This window comes from Jaculus jaculus, chromosome 18 (genome assembly GCF_020740685.1).
Source record: "Jaculus jaculus isolate mJacJac1 chromosome 18, mJacJac1.mat.Y.cur, whole genome shotgun sequence".
Classification (NCBI taxonomy): Eukaryota; Metazoa; Chordata; class Mammalia; order Rodentia; family Dipodidae; genus Jaculus; species Jaculus jaculus.
In genome coordinates this window covers 2,594,594-2,602,145 of record NC_059119.1, presented here as the reverse complement: position 1 = coordinate 2,602,145, position 7,552 = coordinate 2,594,594, and positions in this window count along the sequence as shown.

The following is a 7,552-nucleotide window of genomic DNA, read 5'->3' as shown; positions in this document are numbered from 1 at the left end:
AAATCCTGTCATTTGCAACAACATGGATGGAACTGGACATTATGTTAAGTGAAATAGCCCAAGTGCAAAAAAATAGTATTGCATGGGTTGACTCATGTGAAAGGTAAAAAGGTTGATCTCATAGAAGTTGAGGTCAAGTGGCCACCAGAAACTGGGGGCACTAGAGGAATGAAGGATGGGAAAGATTCATCACTGGATGTTAAGTTACAGTTGGTAGGAGTGAAAAGCTTATTTCATGATAGGGCCACTATAGGTAGCAATTATGTCATGTACATCTCAAAGAGCTAAATGAGAGGATTTTGAATGTTTTCACCATAAAAATGATAAATGTTTGAGGATATAATACATTTAGCCTGGTCTAAACACTACATAACATGTACATGTATCAGAACTCATGATGCTGAGCTTGCAGGTCACTGTGAAACCAACCTGGGTCTGAGCTAGAGCCCTCACTGTTGACGAGCTGTTGGGATGCTGGAAAGAGCTCTCCCTGCTAGGGGAGAAAAATTCATGAACGGTCTGAACCAGCCGTTGACCCTACAAGTTTTATAGCTGGACAGCCAGGCCAAATGTACAATGGTACAATGGTGTCATGTCTGTTATGGGGGAAACCATCTGCTCTCTGATGGAACTTGAGAGACACTCATATAAAAAGTTAAAAGTTATGTGAATCTACTTATACACTTTTTCCTTTTCTTTTTTTTTCCTGAGGTATGGTCTTATTCTAGCCCAGGCTGTTCTGGAATCACTATATAGTCTTAGGGTAGCCTCAAACTCACAACAATTCTATCTCTGCCTCCCGAGTGCTGAGATTAAAGGCATGTGCCACCACACCCATCTAAAAAAAATTTTTTTTTGAGGTAGGGTCTTAGTCTAGCCCAAATTACCCTGGAACTCACTCTGTAGGCCCAGGCTGGCCTTGAACTCACAGCTCTCTTCCTACCTCTGCTTCTCCAGTACTGCTGGGACTGCAGGGGAGCACCACCACTGGGCTTAACACTTTGCTTTGACCACTTCCATAAATATAAACCATATAGCATGATCATGATCCCCTCCCATCCCCCTCATTTTACCCCTCCCAAATCCCCCTCCACAGAATTCCTTCTTCCCAGCTGGTCTCTCTTCTGTTTTGATGTCAGCATTTTTTTTTTTCTTTTTTAGTCTTTTGTAGTACTGGAGAATGACCCAGGACCCCATACATTCTAGACAAGTGCTCTATCCCTGAGCTATATCTCCAGCAATGGGTACAATTTTCATCGTAGTAATAATCTTATGCCATTGCATACCAGTTTAAAAATTCCCTTAATACAAACCAGCACTTTGCATACTGGAGTTAGGAAATGCTTTATCAGGCATTTCTTTATTAGGCGGTGACGACATCCTCTGTAAGAGGACCATACGTGAGCAAGCTCCTGCACTTTCTAGCCAGGGCTCTTGGGATGCCTCTTCTACCTTGGGCTAATCCTTCCTCCTCCTTTCATCTGATGAGTCAGGGACAATGAAGCTCCCAATTACACTGTATAAATCACAAGAAAACACTGTTTTATTCAAAGCACAGGACAGGCTGACTGTACTTGTGATCATCCCGCCTCATCCTCTTGTGCTTGCTGTTTACTAGTGTGCACCGCAGCAGCTGCGGTGCCAGGCCATTCATGCTGTGGTCACTTGGGGCTGTGCAGAGCCAGTGGGAACCCTGGGGGAGAGGGCAGATTTGGCTGCTCTGAGCTGGTGTCAGCCTTGGAACTTCTCCCCTTCAACACAATACGCTGGGGACTAGGGGGGGAGTTCAGTTGTAGAGTGAATGTTCAGCATGCTCAAGGCTGTGTGTCCAATTCCCAATGCTCTCCAAAGCAAACTGTTCCCCAGAAAAAAACTCACTAGTTCTTCCATGCTTACAGCCTCGCTGCTGGTGGTGGGTATTGGATGTTGACCCCTTGCGCTCTCACAGCTTTTGTTGATCTTTTCGCTCCTATCTCTGCTCACAGAATGGCTTCTCTTTAGCACTAACATTCCCTTCTACCAAGAATGGCATGTGGGGGAGGTGGGGTTTGTGTGCTAATGAATCAGACAACACTAAAGCTTGGGAACACTCCATTATGGATGTTGGCAGGATTGGCAGAGTGTCAGAAAGATGGAGGCTGGAGCCTCGCAGGGGTACCTGGGGGGAGGGGCTTCAATCTGCAGGTCTGCAGGCTTGGGATCAGGAAGAGACAGCTTCAGTCAAAAGGCAGCAGAAAGCTGGGGAGATGGCTTAGTGGCTAGAGATGCTTGCTTACAAAGCCTGATGGTCTGGGTTTGACTCCTCAGCACCCACGTAAGCCAGATGCACAAAATGGCTCAGGTCTAGAGTTTGTTTGCAGTGGCACACCCATTCTCATTCTCTCTGTTCTTGAAAATTAAAAAAAGGTAGCAGATGGTTCTTCATAGAGGGTCAGCTGTGTGTGTGTGTGTAGGTGTGTGTGTGTGTAGGTGTGTGTGTGGTGTGTGTGTGTGTAGGTGTGTGTAGGTGTGTGTGTGTGTGTGTAGGTGTGTGTGTGTGTAGGTATGTGTGTGTGTAGGGGTGTGTGTGTGTAGGTGTGTGTGTGTAGGTGTGTGTGTGTGTGTGTAGGTGTGTGTGTGTGTGTGTAGGTGTGTGTGTGTGTGTGTGTACACACATGCAGGCTGAGGACTGAACCTAGAGTTTTGCTCATGCCAGCCCAGTGCTGCTGCCCCACTGAGCCACATCCCAGCCTTTTTGTTCTATTCAGCTGTATTCCGCACTTCAGAGGACTGGAGACCCCTGTAGTCTTGAACGATAGCCATCTGCTTTACTTCGTCTATCAATTTACATGCTAATTTAACCCCAGAACCTTCACTGAAACACCCAAAAGAACATTTGACCAACTACCTAGGCACCTTGTCCAGTTGATAACCGCCAATGAGAGTGTTTTCTTCTTGGTCTTCATGATCAGAGGGAGTGCGGGGATTTGAACTAGTCTGATCTAGAAGCCCCTGACCTACCTTTGTGCATGGCCACACTGCCCCAAGGTGGTGATGCAATTAGCCTGCTTTCTCAAATGGCACCAAGGCCCTAGTCTTTCAGACTAGCGCTTTCTGTTTCTCTTGTAATTCAGTCTTGCTTCTGTCAAGCCCTTGAGCCAATCACTTTCCCTAGACTGTCATGTGACCTAGTGGAAAAGGAATACACAGGGCTGAAGAAAGAACTGAGACATTCCTTCTCATGCCCAAGAAGATGAAATGCCACTACAGGCCAAGCAAGCCTATGGCCTGTAAGGGGGCAATGCCCAGAAAGGTGTATGAGAAAGCCTGTTGGTTAAAGAATTCCTGGCACAACTAGTGACTCTTCCAGCATAGTCCCAGCCCCATCCTCAGCCAGGCATCACAGCCATGGCAGCTACTACAGCTGTCCTCTGACATAGTGCTAGGCCAAGCGAGACCAGCAAGCTGTCCAGGCTATCTGGATCTGCAGCTTTTCAAGGAACACTGTAGATGGTAGCCAGTTCAGTGGCTGGGTGGAGTTCCTGGTAAACAGGGCTGGGACCCCATGAGGAGCAGGTGGCCTTCCCCAGGAGAGCGGCTGTTCCAGCAGAGACCACAGCAGCTTCCTGAGTGCTGTCCAATGGCTTGGGAGGACCCTAGTAGCTTCTTTGTCCCAGATCTACTGTGAACACACGGGTTCAGAACAAGCTGACCTGGACAGAAGTGTTGTTTCTGCAGTGCTGCGACCAAACCCAGAGGTTTGTACACACTAGGTTCTGAGCTACACCTCCAGCCTCGGATAGTGATATTTAAAATATATTTGAGAGTGAGTGAGCAAGAGAGGGTGTGGCAGGGGGGTGGTGCATGCACCAGGGCCTCTTGCCACTGCAAACAAATTCCAGATGCTTGAGCTGTTTTTTACATCTGGCTTTATGTGGGTACTGGGGAACTGAACCTGGGCCTTCAGGCTTTGCAAGCAAATACCTTTAACCACTAAACCATCTCTCCAGCCCCTTGGATAGTTTTTGCTTGCTGGTTTTTATACCATTGGCCACAGAAGTGCAGATTAGGCAGACTAAATTACAGACAATCTTGTGAGGTTATCTGGCATATTTTCCTAGAAAAAAAAACCAAGAGTTTTAAAATATTGAATGTAGAGAATCAAAATTGGGGAAAAATCTGCATAACAGGGAATGGTGAGTTTTGGGGGAACCACCTTTATATCCTTTGAAAGCTGCATTCAAATGTGTTAATAACAAGTAATTATTGAGCACCTATGAATTGTACCTTTCATACTGAGGATACTGTAGTGGTCAGAATCTGAAAACCTTTTTCTTCCTTGAGTTAAGAGTGAGTCCTGACCATTACCAGTGATTTTCCAAACTGCACACCCGAAGCATAAGGAAGTCCCAAAAATGTCAGCTACTGCAAGGGATGTGATTTTGGGGCATACAAAGGTTCTTCAAGATCTGGGACTAAAGCGCATACACTGGATGACAGTTAAATTTTAAAAAATGTAATTTATAGCTCAATATTGGCAGTACAGGAGTCTGCGCACTAGGTGGCGCTGTGGGTGAGGGCTGGAGTGGCAGGAGCACTGCAGCTTCGGGACAGCTTTGGTGCTGGAAGCAGGATTCTGCAAAGTACTTAAGAGAATGGGACTACGTTGTAAGGGTGAGCAAAACGATTGGAAAATATTCTAAATAGAAGCATCTGGCAAAGGTCATGTGAAGGTTAGTGTTGGAAAGATAAGGGCTGAAAATATTTTTAATTTGCCTGTGTGCATGCCAAGGCCCCCTTGGGCGGGGTGGTCAAAGGACAGCTTTGAAGTGTGTGTGCTCCACATCCTTTGAGACTGGGTCTCTTGCTGCTGCAAATGAATTGCCAGAGTGCGAACAAACATCAGAGTAGCTGGCCTGTGAGCTCCGATTCTCCTGAGCCCACCTCCCATTGCTGTCAGTTGCATTGGAATCAAAGATGTATGTGGCACTTTGCACCTGGCTTTACATGGGTTTTAGGAATTGAACCCTGGACAGAAGGCTTTTCAAGTAAAGACCTTTAGCTGCTGAGCCAGCCCCAAGGCTGAGAAATTTAAAAATTAAACTATAATACTAATGTGAACACACAATTTGGTTGCCTGGGGAGGAGACTGTGTTAAAAAGATCAAGATAAAAAAGAGGACGTGGGGGGCTGGAGGATGGCTTAGTGGCTAAGGCGTTTGCCTGCAAAGTCAAGTGACTCAGGTTCTATTCCCCAGGACCCTTATGCAGATGCACAAGGGGATGCATGTGTCTGGAGTTCCTTTGCAGTGTCTAGAAGCCCTGGCATGCCCATTCTCTCTTTCTCTGTCAAATAAATAATAATAAAATATTTTTTAAAAGAGAGGACGTGAGCTGGGGAGACAGCCCAGCAGTTACAGATGCTTGCTGTGAGCCTGCTGACTCCAGTCCAGGGCATGCATCTGTGATCCCACTGCATCTTTGATAGTAGGAGGCAGAGACAGGAGAACTGAAGCTCCCAGCAGAACGGCCTTCATGGCAGAATGAAGAAACCCTGTCTCGAGGCCCTAATAAGCCCACGCTGGACACCAATAAACCTACTGAGGAGGGCTCACAGGGAAATGGGGGCTGGGGCAGAGGACATACTACAACTTATGTTAAAAAGTTAGGACTGGAAAGATGGCTTAGTGGTTGAGGCACTTGTCTGCAATACCTAAAGACCCAGGATCAATTGCCCAGTACCCACATAAGCCAGATGCACATGCTGGTGCACGTGTCTGGAGTTCGTCTGCAGTGGCTGGAGGCCCTGGCATGCTCATTCTGTTTCTCTTGTTATCTCTCAAATAAATAATAAATAGAAAACTTTTTAAAAGCCTTAAAAAATTAATAGGGCTGGAGAGATTGCTCAGCAGTTAAGGCACTTGCCTGTGAAGCCTAAGAAACCAGGTTTGATTCCCCAGTACCCATGTAAGCCAGATGCACAAGATGGCATATGTGTCTGGAGTTCATTTGCAGTGGCTAGAGGCTTATTTGCTCTCTCTCAAATTAATAAAATCTAAAAATATTAATTAAAAAAGCATGGTCTCAAAGGTAGAAGAGCAGACACTTTGATGTTTTCCTCTGAACCCCCATGCGTGTGCCATGGCATGTGTCCACACATACACATACATACACATGTGCACTCATCCACCCACTCACATATGTGTGTGTGTGTGTATTGTTTTGAGGCAAAGTCTCACTGTAGCCCAGGCTGCCCTAGAAGGCACTCTATGTAGCGCCAGGCAGTTCTCCAACTCATGGTAACCCCACCTCAGGCTTCCAAGTATGGAGTGAAGGTATACACCACCACACCTGCCTAAATTTTTTCTAGAGAAGAAAAAGGATTGCCAGGTGTGGCTTGTATTTTTTAAAAAATATTTTTATTCATTTGAGGAGACAGAATGGACATGCCAGGTACTCTTCTACTGCAAACAAACTCCAGATGCATGCGCCACTTTGTGCCCTTTAACTGCTGAGCCATCACCCCAGCCTAAGTATGTGTTTTAACATGATCTCCAAACTACACTTACCTAATTATTCTAGACTATTAGAAATGTTTAGAACCTGCATTTCGTACATCATGATCATTTCCAGTTTTTTACACAACCAGTATGCAACCTATATAATTGTGTACTTTTGGGGAAGTCAGAAGTGGGACTATTACTTATTAGTATAGCTAGTAATTTGAAATTCACAATATAGGCTGTTCAAAGGATGTCCTTTCATTGGAAACTGGGAATCTATCGATTTTTCTGTTAAAAATTAACTTTTAAAAGAATGATGTATAGCTGGGTGTGATGGTGTATGCCTTTAATCCCAGCACTTTGGAGGCAGAGTTAGTAGGATTGCCGTGAGTTTGAGGCCACCCTGGGACTACATAGTGAATTCCAGGCCAGTCTGGGCTAGAGTGAGACCCTACCTTGAGAAAAAAAAGGAAGAAAGGATGATGTATGTGTGTCTGTGAAGCAGCACTTACATGCAAGGGGCCAATGTCCAGGTCCCCCTCAGTCGTGGTCCACCATGTGTTTTGAGCAGGGTCTCTCACTGACTGAACCCGGAGCTCACCTATGTGGCTAGACTAGCTGGCCAGTGAGCTGCAAGGATCTGGTTGTCACTACCTCCCCAATGCTGGGATTACAGGAATGTGCTGCCACACTCAGCTTTACATGGGTTCTGGGAATCCAAACTTGGGTCTTCATGCATCATGGCAAGTGCTTTACCCACCAAGCCAGCTCCCCAGTCTTCTAAAAGCTTTACCTTTATTATTTTGTTGAGACAGGGTCTCATATGGACCAGGCTGCCTTGGAACTCACTATGTAGCTAGGGCTGGCCTTGAACTCCTGCCTCTACCCAAAATGCTGGAATTACAGTTATGTGTTCTCATACCTGGCTTACAGAATGATGACTTCTTTTGCTGATCTATTTATATATAAAGGGGAGATGGGCGTGGAGAAAAACTTATCCCAAGAATCCGACAGAACCAGGGCTTGCTGGCTTGTAGATTTTGCAAAGCTATGCTTTATAGACATGTCTGG